The 27,945-nt window shown below is 39.1% G+C and overlaps 1 protein-coding gene across 6 annotated transcripts in view; it reads left to right on the top strand.

The window, feature by feature from the left end:
• MACROD2 (mono-ADP ribosylhydrolase 2) overlaps positions 1 to 27,945 on the top strand; it is a 2,315,241-nt gene that overhangs the window by 1,313,935 nt on the left and 973,361 nt on the right. The window lies entirely within an intron of this gene.

The raw sequence follows: 27,945 nt of genomic DNA, 5'->3' as shown, positions 1-27,945 counted from the left end.
GAAATTAAAAGACGCTTACTCCTTGGAAGAAAAGTTATGACCAACCTAGATAGCATATTCAAAAGCAGAGACATTACTTTGCCAACAAAGGTCCGTCTACTCAAGGCTATGGTTTTTCCAGTGGTCATGTATGGATGTGAGAGTTGGACTGTGAAGAAAGCTGAGCACCGTAGAATTGATGCTTTTGAACTGTGGTGTTGGAGAAGACTCTTGAGAGTCCCTTGGACTGCAAGGAGGTCCAACCAGTCCATTCTGAAGGAAATCAGTCCTGGGTGTTCTTTGGAAGGAATGATTCTAAAGCTGAAACTCCAGTACTTTGGCCACCTCATGCGAAGAGTTGACTCATTGGAAAAGACTCATGCTGGGAGGGATTGGGGGCAGGAGGAGAAGGGGACGACAGAGGATGAGATGGCTGGATGGCATCACTGACTCGATGGACGTGAGTCTGAGTGAACTCTGGGAGTTGGTGATGGACAGGGAGGCCTGGCGTGCTGCAATTCATGGGGTCGCAAAAAGTCGGACACGACTGAGCGACTGAACTGAACTGAACTGAGGTCTTAACAATGTTAATTATGAGATAAGATATTGAGGACAATGCATCGCACTCTATCAGTGCTAAATGCCTGATCCAAAGTGACAAAAGTAAGTTGTAGTGCATGCTTGTGATATGTGAGGACCTCTGAAGCACATGGAAGAGGTCCTTTTTGCCTGGGTCTAGGATAGAACTGAAGTAACCATCTCTCAAAGATAATTCAAGGTGCCTAATAACAGATAGGTACCTTTGAAGGACCAAACAATGTCTTTTTCTAGGTTCTCTAAAATATTGTTGATGTTGTTCAGTTGCTCAGTCATGTCCAAATCTTTTCGACCCCATGGACTGCACACCAGGCTTCCCTGCCCTTTACCATCTCCTGAAGCTTGCTCAAACTCATGACCATTGAGTCAGTGATGCCATCCACCTATCTCATCCTCTGTCATCCCCTTCTGCTCCTGCCTTCAATCTTTCCCAGCATTAGGGAGTTTTCTAATGAGTCTGCTCCTCACATCATAAGGCTAAAGTGTTGGAGCATTAGCTTTAGCATCAGCCCTTCCAATGAATCATCAGGGTTGATTTCCTTTAGAATTGATTGGTTTGATCTCCCTACAGTCCAAGGGACTCTCAAGCCTCTTCTCTAACACTACAGTTCAAAAGCATCAGTTCTTTCATGCTCAGCCTTCTTTATGGTCCAACTCTCACATCCATACATGACTACTGAAAAACCATAGCTTTGACTATATGGAGCTTGTTGGCAAAGTGTGTCTCTGCTTTTTACTTCTGCTGTCTAGGCTGGTCATAGCTTTTCTTCCAAGAACAAGCATCTTTTAATGTCATGGCTGCAATCACCATCTGCAGTTTTTGGAGCCCAGAAAAATAAAGTCAGTCACTGTTTACACTGTTTCCCCATCTATTTGCCATGAAGTGATGGCACCAGATGTCATGATCTTAGTTTGTTGAATGTTGAGTTTAAGCCAGCTTTTTCACTCTCCTCTTTCACTTTCATCAGGAGACTCTTTAGTTCCTCTTCACTTTCTGCCATAAGGGTGGTATCATCTGCATATTGAGGTTACTGATATTTCTCCCGGCAGTCTTGATTCCAGCTTATGCTTCTTCCAGCCCAGCATTTCTCATGATGTACTCTGCATAGAAGTTAAATAAGCAGGGTGACAATATACAGCCTTAACATACTCCTTTCCCGATGTGGAACCAGTCTGTTGTTCCATGTCCAGTTCTAACTGTTGCTTCTTGACATGCATACAGGTTTCACAGGAGTCAGGTAAGGTGTCTCTAAAATATAACTGTATAAAATTAGATTACGCTGGAGTCATATCATATTATAGCTACATGGAGGAAATCTTATGCCAAATCAAGGCACAATCATATACTCTCTTCTCCTTTTAAATTAATATAAGTGTCTATATGGAATACTTCTGTATCACTTGCATGATTATTATTTAAGGCATCCACTCTGTCATGCAATATCCTTTATATGAGAATTAAGCAAGGTAGTATTCCTTAAATTCACTAGTAAGTTAAGAGAAAAGTAGATGGTCTCTTCAAACAAGCTTGTGCATTTCTTGCTTTAGCTGCCTGGAAGCTCAGTGCTAAACTTAATGTTCACCTGCAATTCCTGACCCAGCCCAAAGCCTGTATGCATCACTGTTTCCTTTCTTCAGTTGTCTTTGTTTAACTGTACTTTAAAGTTCATCTAGTTTTTAAAGCAATTTAAAATCATAGTGAACTTAGGATTAAGCAGCAGCGTATAAATGAAGGAAAGAAACAAATACTTGAGTGAGTGACCTTGCAGAGTTTCTAAACTTCAAATGGAAAAGTAATGTGCATGGTAGAATTTCATATATTATAAAACTTCCTAAAATTAAAAGGTATTATGATCTCGACAGAGGAGCCTGGTAGGCTACAGTCCATGAGGTAGCTAAGAGTCAGACACGACTGAGCGACTTCACTTTCACTTTTCCCTTTCATGCATTGGAGAAGGAAATGGCAACTCACTCCAGTGTTCTTGCCTGGAGAACCCCAGGGATGGCGGAGCCTGGTGGGCTGCTGTCTATGGGGTCGCACAGAGTCGGACACGACTGAAGCAGCAGCATACACCTCATGGCCCAAGATAACTGCTGGAGTTCCAGCCATCATCAAATTTGTGTATGTCAATACATAAAGCAAATGGAAATGCAGAAGTTCCAAACAGTGCCATTCTATTCCTGCATTTTTTCCAGACGTCCTGTGCAACACTTGGTTATACAACCACAGCTGTGGGCACAGACTGCTGGGAAATGTGCTATTTTATTCCTTGCATCAAAAAAACTTAATTAAAAATGAAGTTCTTACTGTTGAGAAGGACAATGAGAAAAGAGGTAGAGGTGGAAAATTTTAATTTCTGCCACTTTTTTCTCCCTGAGTTAAAGTGAAGAACTCTTAAACATCTGGCTGTAGTAACATTAATTTTTAAATTATAATATTTTAAAATATCAGGTACCCTCCTTGGGTTGATCTTCACTCAAATACTTCCTACATTTTAAGCATTCACATCTTTCATCTCAAATTAGCATAACTTTAAAGTGCAGTGAAGTCGCTCAGTCGTGTCTGACCCTTTGTGACCCCAGGGACTGTAGCCCGCCAGGCTTCTCCATCTATGGGATTTTCCAGGCAAGAATACTGGAGTGGGTTGCCAATTCCTTCTCCAAGAGATCTTCTTAACCCAGGGATTGAACGCTGTTCTCCTGCACTGTGGGAAGACTCTTTACCTAACTTTAAACAACAAAGTAAATAATATTTTTTAATGGGATACAGATAACAAGTTCCAGAATTGTTCAAGTACAATTTGGCTTTGTTTGTGAATTGAATCAATGATTTATTTTCATAAGTATTGATTTCCTTTCCTGGTTGTTTTATGAAATGCATGGGGAAGACTATTGTATTCAGTCTTACTTTTGTTTCCATGTATTCACAAAGTGTAGAGATGACTGTGGGTTTTTCCCCAATTATTTGTATTTTACTAGCTTTTCAGTAGTAAATTGGGCATGAGAAATATATTATTAAATTGACTGCATTGCAAAGTGACATTTGACATTTTCTATTTATAAACATGATACCCTTTACCCAATATCCAGGAAATTTTCAATGATAATGAATTTTCATTGACTTATGTGTTAAATGCCAAAGCCTGTTATTTATGTCTGAGTTGTGCTAAACTAATTTCATCTTCTTTCCCAAGGTCAAGTGCATTAGAAGAGAATGCACATTATGACTAAACATTAAAAAACAAAGAGCCATTACATAGTGGCTTTTCATAATTAGCAAATAGTGCAAGATGACTAAGCATAATTTTTACTCACTGAATTTTTTAAAACTCCAGATAAATCAATAATCCCACTTCTTCTAACTAAGAGGAAGGACGATAGCAATTGATAGGTATTTATTGATTCTTATGTGGGTTATGGTTGAATGAATGTGTGTGTGTGTGCGTATAAATAGTATGAAGCACCGTGATTTAAGAAAGTCAAAACTGGGAATGGACTGAATTCGTTAATGGTAACTTCATGGGAGGAGGGTATGTACTTGAAATCTCCATCATCCAAGTTCTTCACCATGATCAGCAAATGTCTATCACTGCTGTTTTTTAACTCCTCAACTGGTTTTTACAATTTGTCCTGTAAAGTAATAAATGGCCCAAATTTTCTGCACACTAATTAAAATTCCATTTCTCATGAATTCCTTAATCGAGTGCAAGTCATTATGTGCTTTGTTGATTCTTAAGTGCAAAGATAATTGCAATGGGCAGCATGAACAGGGTTTGATTATTGCCTGTCGACTCTTGTGAATTCTAATAGGTCTAATTGCATAGCATCGATTCATCATCTCAGCATCACTTCTTTTTATTATTAGCTCTTCGAATTGTAATGTGCTCGTAAAGAAGTGTTGTAGTATATCAGAGCTGACATGGTACCTGGTCTATTATAATTTTCAACCCTTACCTTGTGCAACTCCTGAAATTAAAAGTTTATTATGGAGTGCCCTTTTCCTGAAACTAATTTTAAAAGGCTCCCATATGATGAAATGAATACTATCCAAGAATCTGCATATGAATTTGCCTTTGTAATAATTCCATTAAATGACTGCCAAGACCTTTTTTGCTCAGATTGTCCCTATAAATTCAGAACATAATGTATTAGTTGGAAAACATTTATTAGACTTTTTAATGGGAATTCCTGGCAGCATTTCTCAGTTGTTTCTATACTACGGTGGCTACTTTAAAGGCCCTGGAAAGAGGGAGTTTTCACTGAATAATGATGTGGAATCTTGCAGGAGCCCCTGTATTTATAAAGGACCATCAGTAATTGAGATGCTGAACACCCTATTGTATTGACTGGGGAGCAGAGCAGCCCTCATGTAGAGAAGGAATGTAAACCTTTAATCAGTCCACACATAGACTCATGTTCCACATGTGTGAGAGAGCATAGCTATTACAATAACACTGGCTGCACATTTGTAGACTCAGACCCTATGTTAAGCATTCTACTTTGTTTTTTCCTATTCATCTTAAGTGTTCTTATGAAAAAGTTTTAATATTATAGTTTTACACATAAGGCTCGAAATGTCACTCAAGACCCCCAGATGGTATATGGCAAAGCTGGAATTGAAACACCAAGACAGAGAATGCCATAGCTTGTATGTGATTTTCCACATACATTATGGCATAATCCAGGTGGGGAACTGCCAATCTGAATCTGTGACAGTGAACTCAAGAAGAAGGACTACATCATATTTTCAAGTTTGACTCCAAGTCAACCCCAAAGTTAAATCAAATGTAGAATCTCAGGTACTTGTATTTCCTTTAGGAAAATGTGGTCAGAAGGGATTATAGCCCGTATTAGGGGATGAATCAATTTCATGTTATCACTTTTTAGAAAATGAACAAATTGAGCTAAGGTATTTCAGTTATTTACACTGTGCAGGAAAGCATCCCCAAACTAGTGGGATGAATCAGCAACTGTTTTTATTAGGCATGCGGATCTTGTGTTGTTTTTGTTGCTGTTGTTTGGTCGCTCAGTCCTGTCCAGCTGTTTGCAACCCCATGGGCTGCAGCACACCAACCTCCCCTATTCTTCACTATCTCCCAGAGTTTGCTCAGATCCATGTCCATTAAGTCAGTGATGCTATCTAACCATCACATCCTCTGCTTCCCCCTTCTCCTTTTGACTTCACTCTTTCCCAACATCAGGGTCCTTTCTAATGAGTTGACTCTTCACATCAGGTGGCCAAAGTATTAGAGCTTCAGCTTCAATAACAGTCCTTCCAATGAATATTCAGGTTTTATTTCCTTGAGGTTTGACTGGATTGATCTTCTTGCAGTCCAAGGGACTTTCAAGAGTCTTCTCCAAAACCACAATTTGAAGGCATCAATTCTTTAGCACTCAGCCTTCATTTTGGTCCAGCTCTCACATGTGCACATGACTCCTGGAAAAACCATAGCTTTGACTATATGGACCTTTGTCAGCAAAGTGATGTCTCTGCTTTTTAACATGCTGTCTAGGTTTGTCATAGCTTTCCTTGCAAGGAGCAAGCATCTTTGAATTTCATGGCTGCAGTCATGATCTCATGTTACAGTCATTCAAAAGGCCTGTCTCTGTTCCAGGTCATGTGGGTCCTTATTGGGGAAAATGAGTGATTAGGGACTGGCATCATCTGGAGGCTTCTTTACCCAGATGTCTAGTGACTGGGATGTGGCTTACAGAATGGGCTCTAACTGAGACTGTCCACTAGAGTATCTGCACGAATGATGTTGGCTTCTTGCAACGTGTCACCGAGTTCTTAGAGGGAGTGTTCAGAGAGTCAATATTCTAAGTGACCAAGGCAGAATCTGTAAGGCTCTTCTCACCTTTCCTGGGAAGTCCTTCAGCATCACTTCAACACGTTTTATTGGTGCCCAGCAAGTCAGGACAGCCATCTGAGGTTCATCAGAAGGAGATTTACATCCCAGTTTTTGATGGAGTGGTAAGGCAAGGTCACACTGCAGAAGGGCACACACGATGGAGGACGTTACTGTAGCCATATCTGGATAATATAGCCTACCACAGGGAATGAGTCAACTTGGTGTTCTTTCTTTCTGGGCAGTAAAACAATTTGGAGGAAAACAGTAGCTCAGTATAAATTATTTTCTTAAACGTCCCTCTGAAAACTACTTTAATAAGGAGATACCTCTTTGCTTTGCCTGCATCTGTGCATGATGAAAAGCAAAAATTAAAAAAAAACCAAAAACATATTTTTCTACTGAGTAAATATTTGATTCTTTTAAATAAAATACTTCAAATTTTATGGTTTAGATATAAATATTTTATTAAGTACATGGGTTCATTTCCAAATGTGAAAAATTAGAAGAGCTAATGTTTATCCAAAATCGGCTGTACTCTGTGAGATGTGTAGTATGACCTATATGAATAAGGAAAGAAGTTATCAGTAACAAATATCCATTGCTTCTGTTCTGCTTTGAAAATCTTAGGTGAAACAGTGACATAAATGGAACTGCTGCTGCTGCTGCTGCTGCTAAGTCGCTTCAGTCGTGTCGGACTCCATGCGACCCCATAGATGGCAGCCCACCAGGCTCCCCTGTCCCTATGATTCTCCAGACAAGAACACTGGAGTGGGTTGCCATTTCCTCCTCCAATGCATGAAAGTGAAAAGTGAAAGTGAAGTCGCTCAGTCGTGTCCGACCCTTAGTGACCCCATGGACTACAGCCTACCAGGCTCCTCTGTCCATGGGATTTTCCAGGCAAGAGTATTGGAGTGGGGTGCCATTGCCTTGCTTATTATATGACCATACTCTCTTCTTTTAATCAAGATGAAATATTCATAGAGTGAAATACAAAGATCTTAAGTACGTAATTTGGTGAGTTTTGACAACACATGTTGTTTTTCAGTTGCTAAGTTGTGTATACACACCAATTAGTATGGAAAATATTTCCCCCACACCAGAAACGTCCTTGTGCCCAATACAGTGAGTCCCCGTCTCTCAAAGGCAAACATTTGTTCTGAGGTATCTTCTTTTATGTTTTATCAGTTGTCTCTGTTCTTAATATAAATGGAACCACACAGAGTGCACATGTAATCTTTTCCGCCAGCTTTCTTTTGTTCAGTGTAAAGTCAATCATGCTCATCCATGTTGTCACACGTATCAATAGTTTATTTTTCATTAGTCAGGTCCTCTCAGGCACTTCCATATATTTGCTTTTTCTTTTCTTCTTTTTCAGACGTGACTGAGTTACTGAGCTTCTTCTTTCTCCTTTCCTAGGCTCTAAACTTCCTTCGTTTATTGTTTTCTCTCTGTTTCCAGAACTTCGTGCAGCCATTCTTAGGATGGGTGCGGTCTTCTGGTGACAGATTCTGGGTTTACCTTTGCTTTAGAATGACATTTCCTCCCGCATTCCTGAAGGATAATTTTCCTAGGTACAGGATTCTACATGTGATGCTTCTTTCCTTTCATCACTTCCCTTCTGGTCTCACGATTTCTGAGGAGAAACCCATCATCATTTAAATTGTTTTTCTCCTATGTAGATACAGTTTTTGTTTTAATATAAATTTATTTATTTTAATTGGAGGCTAATTACTTTACACTATTGTATTGGTTTTGCCATACATCAACATGAATCCACCATGGGTGTACACGTGTTCCCCATCCTGAACCCCCCTCCCACCTCCCTCCCCAGATCATCCCTCTGGGTCATCCCAGTGCACCAGCCCCAAGCATCCTGTATCATGCATTGAACCTGGACTGGTGATTCGTTTCATATATGATATTATACATGTTTCTATGCCATTCTCCCAAATCATCCCACCCTCTCCCTCTCCCACAGAGTCCAAAAGACTGTTCTACACATCTGTGTCTCTTTTGCTGTCTCACATACAGGGTTGTCGTTACCATCTTTCTAAATTCCATATATATGCGTTAGTATACTGTATTGGTGTTTTTCTTTCTGGCTTACTTCACTCTGTATAATAGGCTCCAGTTTCATCCACCTCATTAGAACTGATTCAAATGTATTCTTTTTAATGGCTGAGTAATACTCCATTGTGTATATGTACCACAGCTTTCTTATCCATTCATAGATACAGTTTTTATTTCTGTCTTTGCTGCTTTCAAGACTGTCTCTTTGTCTTTAGGTTTCAGAAGTTTGATTCATGTTGTGTCTTAGCATGAATTCCTTTAAGTTTATCTGGTTTGGAATTCACAGCAATTCTTGAATCCTTTGGTTGTATATTTTACTAAATTTGGAAATTTTTCAACCATTATTTTTTTAATACCTTTAAACTCTATCTTCTTTCTGTTCTCCTTCTAAGACTCCAAAGATACAAGGTTCCACGAGTCCCTCAGGCTCTGTTCATTTTTTAAAGTCTATTTTCTCTCTGCTGTTGAGACTGAGTAATTTCTGTTGTTCTGTCTTCAAGTTCACCAACTCTTTCCTCTCCTGTCCATTATGCTGTTGAGCCCAGTCATTGAGATTTTATTCACCTATTGTATTTTCCGGTTCTAAAGTTTCCATCAGGTCCTCGTTTATATCTTCTATTATCTATTCTTGTTGCTGAGACTTTTTGTGTGTTAATTTATTTGAAGTATGTTCATCATTGTTTATTGAAGTATTTTTTATGATGGTTGCTTTAAAATCTCAGTTGTAAACTCTTAACATCTGTTATCTCTCTGTTGAGTCTACTGATAGTCTCTTCTACTTCAAGTTGAGATTTTTCCTGGTTCTTGATATAATGAGTAATTTTGCATTATATCCTTTATGATGTGAGGCTCTGGATCTTATCTGTCTTAGGAGGCCTCTTCTGATATATCAACAGGGAAGGGTAGCTGCTGCCTCATTCCTGCCAGCTGAAGGTGAAGGTCCAGGTTCCCTTCTCAGCTTCTTTTGACACCCTAGGGAGGGAGAGGTACCTTGTTTCTGCTGAACAGAGTTGAGATTTTAGAATCCCTAATATGCCTCATGTAACAACACCTTGCTGGGAAAGGAGGACCCCCTTGTTACTGCCCCCCAGTTATCCTCCACTGACACAGTGAAGGGCCCACAGAATTGTAGTGAAAGCTCCAGGTCTCCTCATTGTATCCTCTGACACCATCCCAGGGCAAGTGGGGGTGAAAGTCCAGGATACCCATATGATTTCTACCAATATTATGTGGGGAAGGGTTTTGTTACCACCATTCAGGGATGAAAGCTGGCTTCCTGCTCACCATCCTCTGATACCACTTGGATGGGGAGCACCTCATGATAGTTGGGCAAGGGTGGGAATCAAGGCTCTTGACCTGGCCTTGGCTAAAAGGGACAGGATGGAGCTCTGGTTTTGTGGGGAGTAGGACAACCTTTCTATCTTGCTAAGTTGGCCTTTCCTGCTTTTCTGGATGGAAAAAGCAGACCATTCTTTGGACTTCTTAAATCTCCCCTTTTTGGCAATTCTGAGTTCCTGGCTCCTCCAGCACCCAACAGGATATATGAAGCAAAAAGAAAACCCAGTAAATACCACCATGTCAGGCCCCAATGTCTGCCTCCTTCTCCCCACCTTTCAGAGTCTTCTCTTTGATTTATGTACAATTCCCAAGTTTTTAGGCTACACTTAACAAGAGGTTTCCCAGGTGGTGCTCAGGTAAAGAAACTGTCTGCCAGCGCAGGAGACATAAGAGACCTGGGTTTGATCCCTGGGTTGGGAAGTTCCTGTGGAGGAGGGTATGAGAACCCACTCCAGTATTCTTGCCTGGAGCATCCCATGGACAGAGGAGCCTGGTGGGTTACAGTCCACGAGATCACAAAGAGCCGGACGCAACTGAAGCGGCTTAGCAGAACAGAACAGGAGGAATAGGGTGAAGTTCATTTGCTCAGTTTTCACCCAGAACTGGATCATCTTTCCAGTACTAGGTCTTAGTGAATACCAAAAGTATGGAAAGATTAAAATAGTCTTAGAACAGTGGTTGCCACATGGTGAGAATTTGATGAGGAATAGCTGTCATTTTCTTTGTACAATCTGAATGTTTCTGAAAGTCCAGTCTCCACTTTTCATAGGACAGACTATACGCAGACTTAGAGAAGAGGCAGGGAGGGAAATTTATCTAAACTCCTCATTTCTTAAGACACATCGCAGGGTTATATATTCTGGTCTGTGCATGAGACTGACTATATGTATAAACACATATGAAAACTTCTGACTTTTATGTATTGACAAAAGCAAACAAACCCAAGACTAAAACCTACAGATTCTAAAAATCTTTCTGGAAGAGTATGGGAAGGGTTCGTCTTAAGTTCCTAAGAAGATGGTAACTTTCATCTACAAGTGTTCGACCTGAAGTCTTCTCATAAAAAAGATGGTTCTCTGTAGGGTTTATTTGTAAAACAAACATTATACTTTGTATGATGGGTCCATATACGGCCCTGTGATTGTATAACATGATGACATCTAAAGACTTTAGATCTCCTGATGGAGAACTGAATGTTTGTGATACCAAGCAGAGTTTATCTCCCTCTGCTTATTACTTGTGACCCTCACACTCATTTTATGTGCTAAACAATTAACTAGTTTGCAATGAAATATTCAGGCAGGCTTTTTGAAAAATGGAAGTGGCTCTCGGTCCTCAGATTCATGGGAAGTTCTGCATGGCAAATAGCTCTCCTAATGTGTGTGTTGACAATTGTTGGTAGGAGATGAAATCACAGAGGGTCTATCCTATGGGATTCTAATTGAAAAGTTCAACCTGAGCCTGCCGAGTTATAAGCACCCCTACAGGCAGATTTCATGGGGTGACAAACTTCGTTTTCTGAGTCTTATTTTAGAGCATTGCTTTTAATGTTTTTTTCATATTCTAGACATAGTTAATATTAATTAATTGGCCATTTCAGGTATCTGTGCAGCCTTTTTCAAAATATGTGTCACCTACCCTATGCCTGGATTTCTTGGCATGTTCCCACGCTATTTCTGTTTCTTTTCTTCTGAGTTTCTTTTTTTAAAGTTTATAATTCAGCGATTTTGGTATATTTATGGAGTTTCAGAGCCATCACCATTACTATCTAATTTCAGAATATTTTCATCACCTTACAAAGAAACCCTGTGCTCATTAGTTGCTCTCCATCCCCCACTCCACTTTCATCTTTGGCAGCTTGGATATTTTCCTATGAATGGAATCATAAAATGCATGGCCTGCTGTGACTGGCATCTTTCACTTAGTATAATGTTTTCAATATCCAGTGAAGTAGCAGATATCGGTATTTCATTCCTTTTTATGGCTGAATAGTATTTCATTCTTTAGGTATACATTTGGTTGCTCATTCATTAACTGATAAACATTTGTAGTGTGCTTAGTCACTTCAGGCATGTCTGACTTTTTGCAACCCTATGGACTGTAGCATGCCAGGCTCCTCTGTCAGTGGGATTTTCCTGGCAAGTATACTGGAGTGGGTTTCCAGTATACTGGAAACCATTTCCTCCTCCAGGGCATCCTCCCAGCCCAGGGATCAAACCTGTGTCTCCTGTGTCTCCTGCATTACAGGTGAATTCTTCACCTGCTGAGCCATTGGAGAAGCCCTCATTTATAATGGAGCTGTTATAAAAAATACTGCTATGAACATTTCTTTACAAGTTTTTGTGTGGACATGCCTTCTCAGCTGTTTTGGAAAGATACCTAGGAGTGGAGTGACTGGGTTATATGGTAAATCTATTTCTAACATTTTGAGGGATCATCTGCTTTCTAAAGAGACATTTACATTCCCACTACCAGTGTATGATGATTCTAATTTGTCCACATACTCACTAATACTTCTTGTTGTCTGGCTTGATTATAACTATCCTAGTAGGTATGAAGTTGTATCTCATTATGGTATTGATTTGCATTCCCTTAATGACTGAGGATGATGAGGATCTTTTCATGTATTTATTGGCCATTTATATATCTTCTTGCCAACCACTTTCTTAATCCTTCCATGTACCCTTCCTTGAATTGATTTAAAATCAAATTACTTATTTAGCTTTTCTTCTTCAGTTTGGCCAGCTTGTTCTTTGACTCACTTCAGAAACATGCTTTCTTTAAGCACTGTTTTCAATTAGTGTGCATATACCTTGATCTTCTTATAATTTAAACAATTTCAATCAGTGTCTCTGTTATTAATGTTCTGTTGATATTTAATCCAAAATGAACTCTCTGTACCATAATATTTGTCCAAAATGCTCTTATCTTTGTAGCTGTTTGATATAATTTATGAGAACTGAAGTAGAGATTGAACAAGAAAACTTTTGGTTTGGGATTATTATTCAAAGTGTAGATTGTCATTAGTGTGTGTGACAGATGGGCATGGGCATGGCAGGTCAGGAAAGGCCATACAGGTTAATGGAACAAGATTGTTAACACAGTGTATAAGCCAAAAGTTATAGCTAAAGGCACAGTGGTTGGGTCAATCCATTTGATAAAAATCAAGGTCAGAACCTTGGATGGCAAGTCAAAACTTAAAGTAGCAAGACATGGGTGGAATTTTGGTTAAAGAACTACAGATTGCCATTATTGGTTTAGACTGATAATTGGTTCCTAGACCCATGTGTTTCCTCAGACAGCAACACCAGGGTCAAGGAAACTCGTTAAAAATGCAAATTCTTGGTTCCCACCCCCACCTCATCCCAGATCTACTGAATCAGAGACTCTAGGAGTGTTACCCAGCAGCCTGGGTTGTAACAAGCCCTCCCAGATGCTTTTGATGTACTTCAAGTTTGAGAACCACTGTCCCAGATATCTAGGAGGTGCAAAATGGTGAGATGCCTTGTTGACATAGCAAGTGCTTAGGATTAAATGAGAGTACCCAGCAAGGGCATGGCTGTAGCCAAAAGCAATATCTACAGGGAGATCTTCTTGGCAAACAAGTGTCTTCAGAGTCCTCTTCTTTTCAGTTGAGAATTCTAACATGGGCAGAGTTCACACTGGATTGGAAAATTCTTGGGAAATCAAACCTGCAGAAGTGAAGGTGAGCCAAGGCCTTGGCATGGGATGGGCTGGGGTATGTCCAGGGTGTGGGCTCTTCTGGTTCTAGGCCCTTTTCCTTGAGTGAAGGCATTCCAACAGGTTGGCAGGTGCATGCCATAAAGAATAATGAAGATTTCAGCAAAAGCCAGTGGTTTGTGAGAGGCCCTACACACACCTCTGATGAGCCCACAGAGCTTTCACTGGAATCATACAATAAAGCCAGATTTATTAGAAGCTACAAATGAAATCAGCTGTGTCCTGGGAAGGCGATTATTCTTTCCATCTCAAGAAAATTCCAAGGGACATTTTCCCTTTCGACAACAGGAAGAACCTTTTACTTCTCCTTTAACCTTTTATGTTCACTCCAGCTCCCAGGCCAGGACCAGATATGGCTCCTCTGGCCATGTCCAGAATAGCAATGACTTGAAGGAGATCAGTCCTGGGTGTTCTTTGCAAGGACTGATGCTAAAGCTGAAACTCCAATACTTTGGCCACCTCATGCGAAGAGCTGACTCATTGGAAAAGACTCTGATGCTGGGAGGGATTGGGGGCAGGAGGAGAAGGGGACGACAGAGGATGAGATGGCTGGATGGCATCAGCGACTCGATGGACATGAGTTTGAGTGAACTCCAGGAGTTGGTGATGGACAGGGAGGCCTGGCGTGCTGGTATGCTGCAATTCATGGGGTCACAAAGAGTCGGACACTACTGAGCGACTGAACTGAACTGAACTGAGCCCTTTAGATGAATGCCATCATTTGTTTCCCACAGGATTTGGCATTTCAGAGGCTTCTAGAACCCCAGTGTGGACTCTGAAGGGATTCCAGGGATTCCTACCCCGCGGGTGGATTCTTAAGCCCCTAGTGTATATTTGAAAGGGGAAAGAGTTGTCTTCATGAAATTTTATAAATCAATTGCAGCTCTGGGTTATTTACGGCTATTTTTCTCTGTTTAAAGGGAAGATCAAAAGGCATAGAAATAAAAGATATTTGGTTCTATCCTATGAAACCTTTTGTATTATTCCATCAATAAAATTGTCAATGATGATTCCATTAAAAAGTTTAAATTTGTTGTTCTTTAGGGTCTTTTTTAGACAGCAGTGTCTTGCAGTCCATTTACTATAGTAGAGAAAACTAAGACGTTAGTCTTTGGGGATGAAATAAGCAGTAACACTGTTAAAAATCCTATTAGAACGTTGTTGGAACATGTTGTCTTCTGTGTATTCAAAATGTTGTACAGAAAGGATGCTTTAGAAAATAATTTAGCTGCTTCATGTGTTTCCGTTTTAAATATCTCTGGACTGCAAAGTGTGTAATGCATATAGATCTACTGGTTAGGGTAAAAATAAATATCCCATTTTAGTTTAACAAGTGTAAATAGGATTTGTAATTAATGCAAAATGATTAGGTATCTAAGAACAACTCTTCATATTTGACTATTCTCTTCTGGTAAACATATAATCTGTTTTTATTTAAAATGTATAATATTTATAAAAGATGGGGTCTAAAGTAGGTCTGACTTGGAATAGTGTTGTAATCAATTCTAAGAGAACCCGTGTACACCCGTGGTGGATTCATGTTGATGTATGGCAAAACCAATACAATATTGTAAAATAATTAGCCTGTAATTAAAATAAATAAGTTTAAATTAAAAAAAATAAATAAAAGAAGCACTGTGAAATAGCTAGAATGATGTGGATAGATATGTTTTGAGTCATGAAAACACTGAATATTTTTCCTCCTTTTTTTCCTCTGTGTGTGTGTGTGTGTGTGTATGTATTTTCAATTTGGAAGCATATGCTGCTTTATCATGTTGGGAAAATAAAATCATACCTTTTATCATTTAAAAAAAAGCTGTGAGCATCTTAGCAATTTCTATAATTCTGTTGTTAGCTACCTAAGAAGTATATCTCTTATTAAAATGTCTGTTTATGTAAGTCAGTCATCAATTAGAGCATTACAAATATCTTTTTATCTTATTTGAGGTGCCCTGACAGGGATTACTTATTTGCATTAGAAATAAAAATGTGATGAAAATATATATAATTTGTATGGTCCAGGCTTCCCTGGTGGCTCAGCACTGAAGAATCCACCTGCTGATGCAGGAGACGCAAGGGATGCAGGTTCCATCCCTTGGTTGGGAAGATCCCCTGGAGAAGGAAATGGCAGCCCACTCCAGTATTCTTGCTGAGAAATCCCATGGGCAGAGGAGGCTGGCAGACTATGGTCCACGGGGTCACAAAGAATCAGACATGACTGAGCAACTGACACTTTCACTTTTTAGAAATATCACAAAAAAACATGAAGGCATACATTAAGTGAATTCAGATCCATTAAGAGCTAGCTATAAGAGTCTTAGCCTGGACAGCAACAGGGTTTATAGCCAGTAAACGAGTTGGTAGATAAAAGAACTATATGTAAGGCATGTAGTATTTAAAAAAAAGAAGTACTAACAAGAGAAATAAAAATTCCTGGAAGTTAAAACAAGAACAGAAGTTTTCAAATGAAGAAATGCATAATGGAAAGGAAACAGCTGACAATTAACTCATTGATCCAAAGAATAGGTCAAGGAAATAGTCTAGAATGTGCAGCAGATTAAATATTTGAAAGTTAGAACAATTGAGATTTACTCTCAGACATATGCAACCCATCTATTAAGACTTATAGAACAAATGGAGAAAAGGAAAGAATAGTAACGACTTCATAACTAAGATGGAAAAAAGAATTCCTGTCCTAAGAGAACCTAGACAGAATTCAGAATTCTGGGTATAAATTGGAAGTTCACAGAACTTCTGGAGGGAAAAAGAAATCCAGCTTACTTATGGAGGTGTAAAAATCAAACTGGCTTTTTCTCATGGTAGAAGTAAATGAAGCTAAATTGTCAAAATTCTGAGAGAAAAATTAATTTGAACCTAGGGTCATAGATACTAGAAAACTAACATTCAGAAATGAGAACAAACTAAAAGCTTTTGAAAAATCCAGTGACTTAGAAAATTCTTAGCTACAGATAATCTCTGAAAGAATTATTCAAATATTTGGGGGGAAAGAAAGAGTTTAAGAAAGAGAAAACCAGGAGTCCAAGAAATAGTAGAAGCAAAGAAGCCAGTAAAGTACAAATTCTGACATAATCAGTTTCTAAGAATAGTTAGGAATTTTGAGAGTGTAATGGTGAAATATTGATTAAATATGAAAGAGCTTATTGTTCTGCTATTTATATACAATGTGAATACATTTAACTGTAAGTATTAATAATAATCAGTGAAGTTGGAGTTCTCCTACAACATTCCAGGTACTATGCTGGATGCTTTCACATATAATAGCTAATTTATTCCCCATTATTAAGTTGAAAAGTAAATATTTTTCTGTTTTTTATAGAGAAGAGAGGAAAACTAATTTGACCAAGTTTGCCTAGTCAGTGAGTGGGATTTCCCATTGGGATATGAAGACTTGTTTTCTCGTTCTTTCTTCGTATCATCCTATCCGGTTATAACTATGTGATGGTCACATTCTAGTGATCATCCTTTTCTGAGGTCTTTAAAGACTTCTTTACAATACTCTCCTACTCATAATAAACTACTCATCCTTCCACTCCACTTACTTCTCTCACCAGAGCCCCTCTTCAGTCATGTTATCATATCATCTTGCGCTTGAACCCATTTTCAAATAAAAATTGGAATGTTTATTCATTGGCCTACACAATAGTATATTACTAGAGAATCAAGCACCAGATATTATTTATTCACTTACAGGTATTTCTTTCTTTTGAAATCTGGCATTCATTACTTAATTATCAGAGCTCCCAGGCAGACACTTCATTGTTAGCATCTGAATCACTATGAAAAGGTATCTTGGTTTTCTTAGAGTGGTTTTACATTAATGGCTTCCACTAAATAATCTTGCAGAAGCACTTGTTTTGACCTCTTTGAATCTTACCCTCACAATGAATTACGCTGGAAAGGCTCAGTGATATACTCTGTTCCCTTGAGTGATTCTATGTCAGACCCAAAATAGGCAGGGAAGGAGGGGAAAAATGTACTTTGAGAGAGGAAAATTAGTTGCCTTCAACTGTACACATTTTGTTTCTCTTACTCATCCTCTCTTATCCTTGTCCCCTTTCTGCATTTTATTTTTATGTTAAGGATGGATTTCTAGAAGACTTACAAACACTACAATAATTTGGGTCTCAATTACTCTTCTGATTTTGCCATTCCTATCATCCCCTCAGTCACCCAGAGTGAAGTTACTTAGGATGAATTTCAACTCTTTCTCTCTTTTCTCCCATCCACATTGAAACCATCATCAAAATTGGCCAGAACCTTTAAGTTTCTTGAATTGTCTGTCCCTTTCTCATTCCTTCCAATCTGGCTTAATGTTAGCTGGTTTCCTTCCCTTCCGTAGCTTCCAACTCATTCTATGACGAAGGAAGTACGAGGAAGGAAACTGTGGTCACGACTTCTCTTGGGAATGCACGATCCTAAAGGACCCCTCTCCACTTTATCCTGGGTTATCTTGGAGCATTTGTGTTTAAAAAGCTGAGTCTGCCATTTCATTCTCTACTAAAATCAGTTGAAAGTCATCTTAGACTTCTTGAGTCCTTGCAAACTGCTTATTTAACAAGAGCTTTTTTATTCAAAAGATGTTGGCAAGTAGAGATGATCTGATCACTATCTCACAGAAGTGGAAAGAGAAATTAGGTTCTAAGATTGAGATACTTTAGACCCAAAAGACAGTTTTGCATTCAGTTAAAATTATTCTTTTGAGCTTCCTAGATGGCACTAGTGGTAAAGAACCTGCCTGCCAATGCAGGAGACTTGAGAGACTCAGATTTGATCGCTGGGTTGGAAGATCCTCTGGAGGAGGATATGGCAACCCTCCCCAGTCTTCTTGCCTGGAGACTCCCATGGACAGAGGAACCTGGCAGGCTACAGTCCATAGCGTCACATGGTGCTGGCATGACCGCACAGCTTAACACACACATATGCAAGATTACTCTTTTAAAATCCCTCAACTCATACAAAAGTTGAAGCAGAGAAGTATCATTTCTTAACAAGTCCAGTACATGTAGTTTCCCCTATAGAACTGAAAGAGATCACTGCTTCTTCAAACTTGAGAACCAGGTACAGTAGTTAATGGTGTCAATTTTCCATAGAAGCGGTGTTATTTATATTTAGTTACTAGATCTGCATAGCAACAAACTCTAGTGTAGCAATTCTCAAAGTGTGGTTTAAGGATACCTCTTTCAGGGGATTTGTGAGGTCAGTTCCATGTGCATAATAATATTCAGAAATTGTTTGCATTTTCCCTCTCTTTGTCTCTTGAGTGTGCAGTGCAGTTTTCCAGAAGTTAGCTGACATGTGATAACATCATTTTCCTGATAGTTTACCGTAAATGTCCTTTTGTTTTCTTGTGTGATATATGGTGGTGGTGGTTTAGTCACTAAGTCATGCCTGACTCTTTTGACCCCATGGACGATAGCCTGCCATGCTCCTTGGTCCATGGGATTTTCCAGGCAAGAATACTTGTATTAGGTTGCCATTTGCTTCTCCAGGGGATCTTCCCAAACCAGGGATTGAACCTGCATCTCCTGCATTGCAGGCAGATTCTTTACCAACTGAGTCACCAGGGAAGCCCCGTATGATAGATATGACCCACCAAAACAAAAGTTCTCACAGGTGCTCAGTTATTTTTAAGACTTTATAGAGTCCTGAAACCAAAAAGTTTGAAAACTGATTCTATTATGCACAAAGCACCAATCATATCTGAGAAGTGGGTGACATTCCTGGGGTCCAGCAATGTAACTTCATGTTCATACGAGAGCAGACACTCATTATGGAAATGTTTCGTGAAATTGCCCTTACTATTTAAACATTTGTCATTTTCACTGCTGCTAACCCCTTGTTCATATCACTGAATTTGTATAAGGGAACTCGTGAAAAATGCAACTTCTCTGTATACAGATTTCCATGTATTCTTTCTTTTAGAATCAATGTGTTTCTTTCTCTTTTTTTTTGATAGGCAAAAAGTAGATAGGATACTTGTGAGGGACACAAGTGGGGAGTTGAGGGGTCTGTCTAGAATTGATGTTAATCTCTTAAAATGTTCTGTCCTCAGTTGTCTTTTCTAAATACAAACGTTCCTCTATATAATTAGATGTGGAACCTTGTGGATGAGTAGACCATGAAAGTGCAACCAAAAGAGAGCACAATTATCAAGGTATGGAGTAGCTGTAGCCCAGCACTGTCTTATGAATGGACTGAGCTCTGGGAGCAGTTTGGTTTATTTTGATGGAAAGGTGTGTTTATTATACCCAAATGTCACTTTTTAAAGAAATGTGAAAAGTGATCCCATTAAGTTTTTGAGAAGACATGTAGAGAGTCTGTAATTTTCCATTTTGTGATTTGAGAGCCAAAACCAATCTCTAGAACAAAGCCAATTTATTCTAAAATGAACCATATGCAGATGAGGGAAGTGACATGTTTTTAAAATGCATTTATTTAATTATCTCTTGCAGAAAAAGGCAAAAAAAAATCACTACACATTTTTTCTTGTTGGAAGTCTTTGGGAAGAATCTTTTAGCTTTTATTAAAAAGTGTGATGGTGTTAGAGTTGTTTTTTTTTTTTTTTTTGTCTGTAGTCCAGTTATTAGGAAACCTTTGATGACGCTTTGCTGAGTCGTTCTGTGAAGAAACAGATTCTCAGCTCTATAAAAATTAGTGTTGAATGATCCGAACCAGTCGAACTACATTCCACTGCTTGCTCAGTCCAGACTGTCCATGCCACCTCATTGTTTCCTCTAATCCAGTGTATCATCTCTGGTTAGATTGATTACATTGGGCCAACTTTTATTGAACCACTCAGAAATTCACTAATTATCTCTTAGGCAACGGTTCCCATAGCATTCTTGACTTTGTGGGAGACTCAGGCATAGATGGGTCATGTCTTCTCCAGTGGAAGCAGAGTTTATATGTGAAGCCAGGAAACACAGGATCATAGCATCCGAGTTAGAAGGACTCGATGCATATGTAGTCATGTTTGATTGCCTCTGATGACAGGAAATCACCTGCCTCCTATGGCAGAATGCTTGCTGTGTTACTGAAGAGCTCTGAATGATGGAATCTTCTTAGTCATGTGTACAGAAATGTTCATGTTAAAAGTCAAGTAAATGGTCAAACATAAATGATATTGGAGACCAAAAGAGGAGAAATGAGTTCAATTTAGTTCAAAGAAGGTCAGGTTTTGTTTTTTTTGTTTTTTTTTTTTTAGTTTCATGGGATGGGAAGGATTTTGAGAGGCAAAGTGGAGGGGCTTTCTCAATACCAGGAAAGATGTGGAGTCAGAAAAAGCTCACAAGCTGTTTGTTGTGAGTGCGTAGAGCAGTTGCCTTATGTACCTGGCACTTCATGAATTTATTCATTGAATAAAGGATAGAATTAATGACTGAGGGAATGACGGCAAAAAATCTTTCTTGTCCAGATGTGGGGTGGCAAGGGAGCTGAAAAGGAAGGTTGGTGACAAGCAAGCAAGTTGACTCCTCTGGCACTTGAGTCCCAGCCCAGATTCTGCATGTGTGGAGACATCCTTGCAGTGGGGACTGACATTCATTTATTGTTACTGACTACATAGAATTTTAAAGCCCACTTTCCCTTTGCGTCTTAATAAAGTACTGGTTTTACATTTCTCTGAAAAAGCTGCAAGTGGCTGCCTATCCCTTGAACTGGAACAAAGGCCTTATTATTATTTTCCTTGAAAAACTCGTATTGTCTATGTCGGCTTACCTCCTCTCAACCCCTGCTATTCAAACATTACAAATGCCATGTATTTGACTCACTTCCTTCTAGGATGTGCTCTCTTTTGGTTCATTCTAAAATGATGGTGGAAATGTTGGAATTTTGCAGAAAATTCAGCTTCCCACAGTCTCTCTGAGACCTCTCTCTGTTGGAAATATGCCCACAGTATCCTGTGGAATCTCAAAGATCCTATAAATGGCTGACCATAGGATATCTGTTTTATAGAAATGCAATCTATATTATTGCAAATAGACCCTTATGGGTAGGTGTCTGGTTGAAAGAGGACACAGTCCCATTAGGACTGACCTAAAATAAATCTTTGGCAGAAGAAGGAGAGCTGGTAACAAATTGCAAATGGGCTTTGCCCCTTCTTTCTTCTTCTTTTTAATCTGAAGGATAACATTTTTGGTAGAAAGTGCTCAATTACTATTTTAAGACTTGATCCTCACAATTTAAGCTTAAAACTTTACAACTGTGAAGTCAGTGAAGCACAAACATTGTCAATACAAGATGCCCCAAACAATGCTATCTTATTTCCATGTAAAAATGGGATTCAAGCCTGAAAATGAATTGAGTGTACTAGTTCAAGTTTTGACAGTGTATTCTGTGTGTCCGTATCAGCTGTAAAGTGCAAATGGTGTTTAGCTACTGTATATTTAATCCTAGACACAGAGATCTAAGAAGGCTCAGAGAAGTAAACTAGAAGTCCTTTGTAACTAAGAACATTGAAGGGGAAAACAAACAAAGACAACAAGCTCAACTCACAGACTCAAAGGAAAATAGACTAGAAAATAGCATTGTAAGTGCTAGTTTATCCCAAACCCATGCACAGAGCTGTATGACTAGTCTTTCTGAGCATGGAAAGAAATCAGACATGTACCTGAAGAAATGAGTACGAGAATAATCCAAACTTGGAAATGTGCTGAAGCTGAAACACAATCTCACTGATGTCTGCTGTAGGTTGAAAAGGAACATCTTATGGACAATTGATTGTTTCTTGAAATATAATAAAAACAAGCTTTGAAAATGTGGATATGAAAAACATTGACCTATATGGAAAGAAAAGGCAGCGTTTACTTTGTAATGCTATCAGGTTGTAATTCAATTTCCCATTAACCGAACTTCAAGTATTCTGTTTTGGGTCATAGATTGGTGGTGCTTATCATATAAATTGGCCAATAAGATTTGCAAATAATACTTTTAGTGCTTGGTTTTGTGGTTGTAGCTCTAGAAAAGAAAATCAATTTAATCCCATGCATTGGTTTTCTTCTTAAAATTCATGCAATTTGAATATGACTGACAGGGCATGGCATCATTATGCAGTCAGTTAGATGGACCGATTATGCTTATGAATACAAGAATGGAGTGAATGAAAGCAATGTGTAATTGATTCTACTTCTGGTCTGACTGTTCATTAACAGTTTGAACGTGGCACAGTTGCTTCTCAAATGGAAAACGATGAGAGCAACCTATATAGGTTCCCTCATTTGTTTCAAAATTCATTATGCTAATATTTTTTCACAGAATGTTTTTGCTGCATTTGTTTTATCAAGCAGAAGTCTGATCGAATCTTAGTAAATGATTCTACTGCTTTCAATATTTATTTGGCCTTCCACCTGCACATTTTTCAATTTACACATTTGGAAATGAAAGCAGGCTCCCTCCGGCATCCCCTTCAAAGCAGACCTTCCATCCTACCCTCCTTTTCTATAGACTTGAGACTAATTTCCCAGGGTAGAACAAGCTGGGGGAACACAAGGTGGTGGTTACAGCTTCAAAACAAAAGAGCTGATTTAGAGGCTGATTGATTTCAGAAATAGATGAGCAAAAACAGGCTCATTTGTCTTGCCACAGGTTATAGTCAGATAAAGCACGCAAGGGCCTGCCATCTCGTTTTCCATACCTCTTCCAGGAGTTGCGTTTGAAGTGCTGATGAAATGTGCAGATCACACCGTTTTCTTGACTTTCCTCAGTTGTGTAAGAAAGGGCTTCACGTGCACAAAGGCTGCTCTTCCTTTCTGGAATGCAGAGCCAGACATTTCAGGGAAACAGCATTACTGTCATGGCTCACAGGGAGATATAATGCTGATTCTGTAACAGTAATCCCTGCCCTCTCATTTGCCTACAAGTTCCTGCCAGATTTTGAGACAGAGGAAAAAACAAAATTTGTGCAGGGCCAGGCAGTTCTATCTAGGAGCTACAGGTGTTCTGTGAGCTCAAAATTGGATTGTATTTGCAATTAGTAAGCATATTAATTTCATATTCAATCTTCCTCTAGTTCTGATTTTTTTTTAAATTAAATCAGCAGTTGACTTATTAAAATAATATGTCTGAGAACTTCATACTGGAAATAGATTTCTTTTTTCTGATTAAAACTTACAAGATCTACTCTTTCAGCAACTTTCAAATATACAATATGGTATTATCAACGGCGGTCACCATACTGTGCATTATATTCCCAGAACTTGTTTATCACTGAAAGTTTGTACCTTTTGACCTCTTTCATCCACTTCATGCCTTCCTTTCTGTCCCCTGCCTCTAACAAGAACCGATCTGTTCTCTGTGTCTATGAGATTGCTGTTTGTTTGCTTTTTAAAAAGTCTACATATAAGCGAGATAGTGCAGTATTTGTCTTCCTCTCTCTGATTTATTTTACTTAGTGTAATGTCCTCAAGTTCCATCCATATTCTCATGAATGGGAGAACTTTCTTCATTTTTATGGTTGAATAGTATTCCATTGTGTATGGAATATATATATATATATATATACATATATATATACTATCCATTCATCCATCACTGGAAACCGATTATATCAATGAACTGCACCATGTTTAGTTGCTCAGTCATGTCTGACTCTTTGCAATCCCAAGAACTGTAGCCTACCAGGCTCCTCTGTCCATGGGGATTCTCTAGGCAAGAATACTGGAGTGGGCTGCTCTGCCTTCCTCCAGGGGATCTTCCAAACCCAGGTATCAAACCCAGGTCTCCTGCATTGCAGGCATCTGGATTCTTTACCATCTGAGCCATCAGGGAAGCCCAAGAATACTGGAGTGGGTAGCCTATCCCTTCCCCAGGAGATCTTCTCTACACAGGAATCAAACTGGGGTCTCCTGCATTGCGGGTGGATTCTTTACCAGCTGAGCTACCAGCTGGGCTGTTGTAAACAGTGCTGCAGTGAACACGGAGGGGCACATATCTATTGGGGATGTTTTTCTTTCCATTGAATAAATACTCAGAAGTATATTGTTGGATCACATGGTAATTCTGTTTTTAATTTTCTGAAGGACCCCCATACTGTTTTCATGAACACCTGCATGGAAATAATCATATCAGTTTTTCCTATGATATCTTATTCATCTACCTCAAGACTTCGTATTTGATAAACCTGCTAACTCCAAAGAAAGCCCTGGGTGTCTGGGGAATCCTTCCTTGTGCCCATTTTAAAACATGTCCACAGTCCACTTGAAATGGGTGGAACTGTGACAGTTGTAAGCAATCAGGGTACAGTGATGGTGACACTGTCAGTCCCAAGGCTGAGAGAAAAGATGACACAGCTTCCAGTTCCGGCATTTGGTGTTGAAGCCCTGCGCTGTCCCGTGAGCAATCTGACTGTTCTGAGGTTTCATCAGAAAACCCAAACCGGCCCCCATGGTGAGTCCCTGCTCAGCCTTAGCTGCTGCGTAACTATGACTTTTCTGGGGCTCCATGCCTGCCAGACCCTCCAGCTGAGCCATTTCAGAATTGTTGATCCAAAAAAGTCATTAAAATAATCAAGTGGTGATTTTTGTTAAGAAAACATGTTTTTGTTTGAAGATTTTGTTAAGATAAAATGTGTTACCAAGTTTTAGGGTAGTTCCTTGCATAGTGATAGCCAATGAGAATTTGCATGTATACAAAGTATGAGGCTAAAGGAATAGAATTCACGGTAAGCATGGAAAACTGTATATATACAAATGTACGCTATTGCCTTCAACAAACAGCTGTATTGAGAAAAGTTAATTCACAATCATATTGCTTTTGTGACAATGTGTCTCCCTATATTGATCTGAGACTTTGGGCATAATTCCTTCTCCTATGGATCCACTGAGCAAGGGAAGAATGGATTAAATTTTCCATACTGTCCTTTTCATCTCTAAAAATTCTTGACTACTGTCTAATATTCTTTGGTAACTGAGATACCCAAGATGTATCTTGTACTACATGTCCACTTATAAGGTAGGTTAGACTCAGTTTGCATATTAAAATCATGGTAAAACTTTAAATATAGGTACAGGGGGCTTCCCCAATAGCTCAGTTGGTTAAGAATCCACCTGCAATGCAGGGTTTGATTCTGGGTCAGGAAGATCATTTGGAGAAGGGATAGGCTACCCACTCCAATACTCTTGGGCTTCCCTTGTGGCTTAGCTGGTAAAAAATCTGCCTGCAATGCAAAAGACCTGTGTTCGATCCCTGGGTTGGGAAGATCCCCTGGAGAAGGGAAAGGCTACCACTCCAGTATTCTAGCCTGGAGAATTCCATGGACTGTATAGTCCATGGGGACAAAGAGTCAGACTCGACTGAGCGACTTTCACTTTAAACCCATATCTTACCTGCTTTGGGAAATCATGTTGCAATCATGTTACAATTCTTGTTATTACACAAAAAAACATTAGTGTGTGTGTGTGTGTGTGTGCACAGGAGTGCATGCAAGCCTATGCTAAATACAACCTCAGTTCAGTTCAGTTCCGTTCAGTTGCTCAGTCGTGTCCGACTCTTTGCGACCCCATGAATCACAACACACCAGGCCTCCCTTTCCATCACCAACTCCCAGAGTTCACTCAAACTCACGTCCATTGAGTCAGTGATGCCATCCAGCCATCTCATCCTCTGTCGTCCTCTTCTCCTCCTACCCCCAATCCCTCCCAGCATCAGAGTCTTTTCCAATGAGTCAACTCTTCGCATGAGGTGGCCAAAGTACTGGAGTTTCAGCTTTAGCATCATTCCTTCCAAAGAAATCCCAGGGCTGATCTCCTTCAGAATGGACTGGTTGGATCTCCTTGCAGTCCAAGGGACTCTCAAGAGTCTTCTCCAACACCACAGTTCAAAAGCATCAATTCTTCGGCGCTCAGCCTTCTTCACAGTCCAACTCTCACATCCATACATGACCACTGGAAAAACCATAGCCTTGACTAGACGAACGTTTGTTGGCAAAGTAATGTCTCTGCTTTTGAATATGCTATCTAGGTTGGTCATAACTTTCCTTCCAAGGAGTAAGCGTCTTTAACCTAATCTCCCTCTATTTTGTCTTTCTGAATCATAGCAGTTCTCACTTTAAAACCAGGTTTGTCTGAAATCAACATGAACTCACTAATAAGGTTTCTGCCTATTTTGATCACAAGATATCATCGTCAGCATTATCTGAACAAGGATTTAAATACTGTTTAAAGCTGTTAAAAGTTGAAATCAACATTTGGGGATTTTCTCAACATCAAATAATACTCTTGACATTTAGCAGACAATCAACAAAGATTTTTGTCTTCCTGATTTCTCTTCCACTGTTTAAATTTCATCTGCAGTTTAAAACCATTAAGTATTCCATAGCTGTATTTTAGTAAAGTGTTCTTATTCTTTCTACTGTTTTTGAAATTGACTGGTACTAATTAGCCAAAGCAAGTAATTTCATTTCATTATAATATTCTAATGATAGAAGACTAAATTTATCTTTTTCATCAAAGTTGATCAGTTCTTGTTATTCACATCAATGGAATGAGTTGATAATCCAGATTAACAGATAAGACTGAGAAGCAGGAGTAATAAAGGCCTTTTCAAGTAATTTGGATTAAAATTTAGTTTTTTTCTTACTATCTTTATTGACTTAAAATGAGGACGGTTCTATTTCATTAAATTCCTAAATTTAAATGTTTATGTGTGCCAGAATTACTGGTTTTATATGCAAAAGCAAAAACATTAAATATTGTATTTTAAATATAAATAGAGGTTGAGAGGTATACATTGATTTTTGAGATTTACTATAGTCAAAACTAGAAGTTAGGGAATTATTACGAACTAATATCCCCAGCATATCTTATGTGCGTGAGCATTGGTAGATTGCATTGTAAATTGCTATGGATATTTTAAAATGATTACTTTTAGGATTATTATTATATTTTTTGACTTTTTCAGAAACTTGCCCTTCTTTATAGTTTTTACAATGTCTGACACTATTATCTTGTATGCAAGGTGATATGTAACATTGGTTCTTCCTTCCTATGTCAATTCAGAATGCTTTGTAGGCAATTATTTCTGTTTATCTCATACTGAGGATTTGTCTTTTGCCAGTGTACTAATTAGAGAAGGCAGTGGCACCCCACTCCAGTACTCTTGCCTGGAAAATCCCATGGACGGAGGAGCCTGGTAGGCCGCAGTCCATAGGGTAGCTAAGAGTCGGACATGACTGAGTGACTTCACTTTCACTTTTCACTTTCTTGCATTGGAGAAGGAAATGGCAACCCACTCCAGTGTTCTTGCCTGGAGAATCCCAGGGACGGGGGAGCAGCAGCAGCAGCAGCAGTGTACCAATTATTCACATCTTACATTATAATTTGTTATGCTTGGATCTGACCAATAACAATAGAAC

Source organism: Bos grunniens, chromosome 13 (assembly GCF_055505025.1).
Source record: "Bos grunniens cultivar Pamir isolate PY7600 chromosome 13, Bosgru_T2T1.0, whole genome shotgun sequence".
Taxonomy (NCBI): Eukaryota; Metazoa; Chordata; class Mammalia; order Artiodactyla; family Bovidae; genus Bos; species Bos grunniens.
The sequence above is the reverse complement of the archived record's forward strand: the minus strand, read 5'-3'. Positions and strand labels throughout refer to the sequence as shown.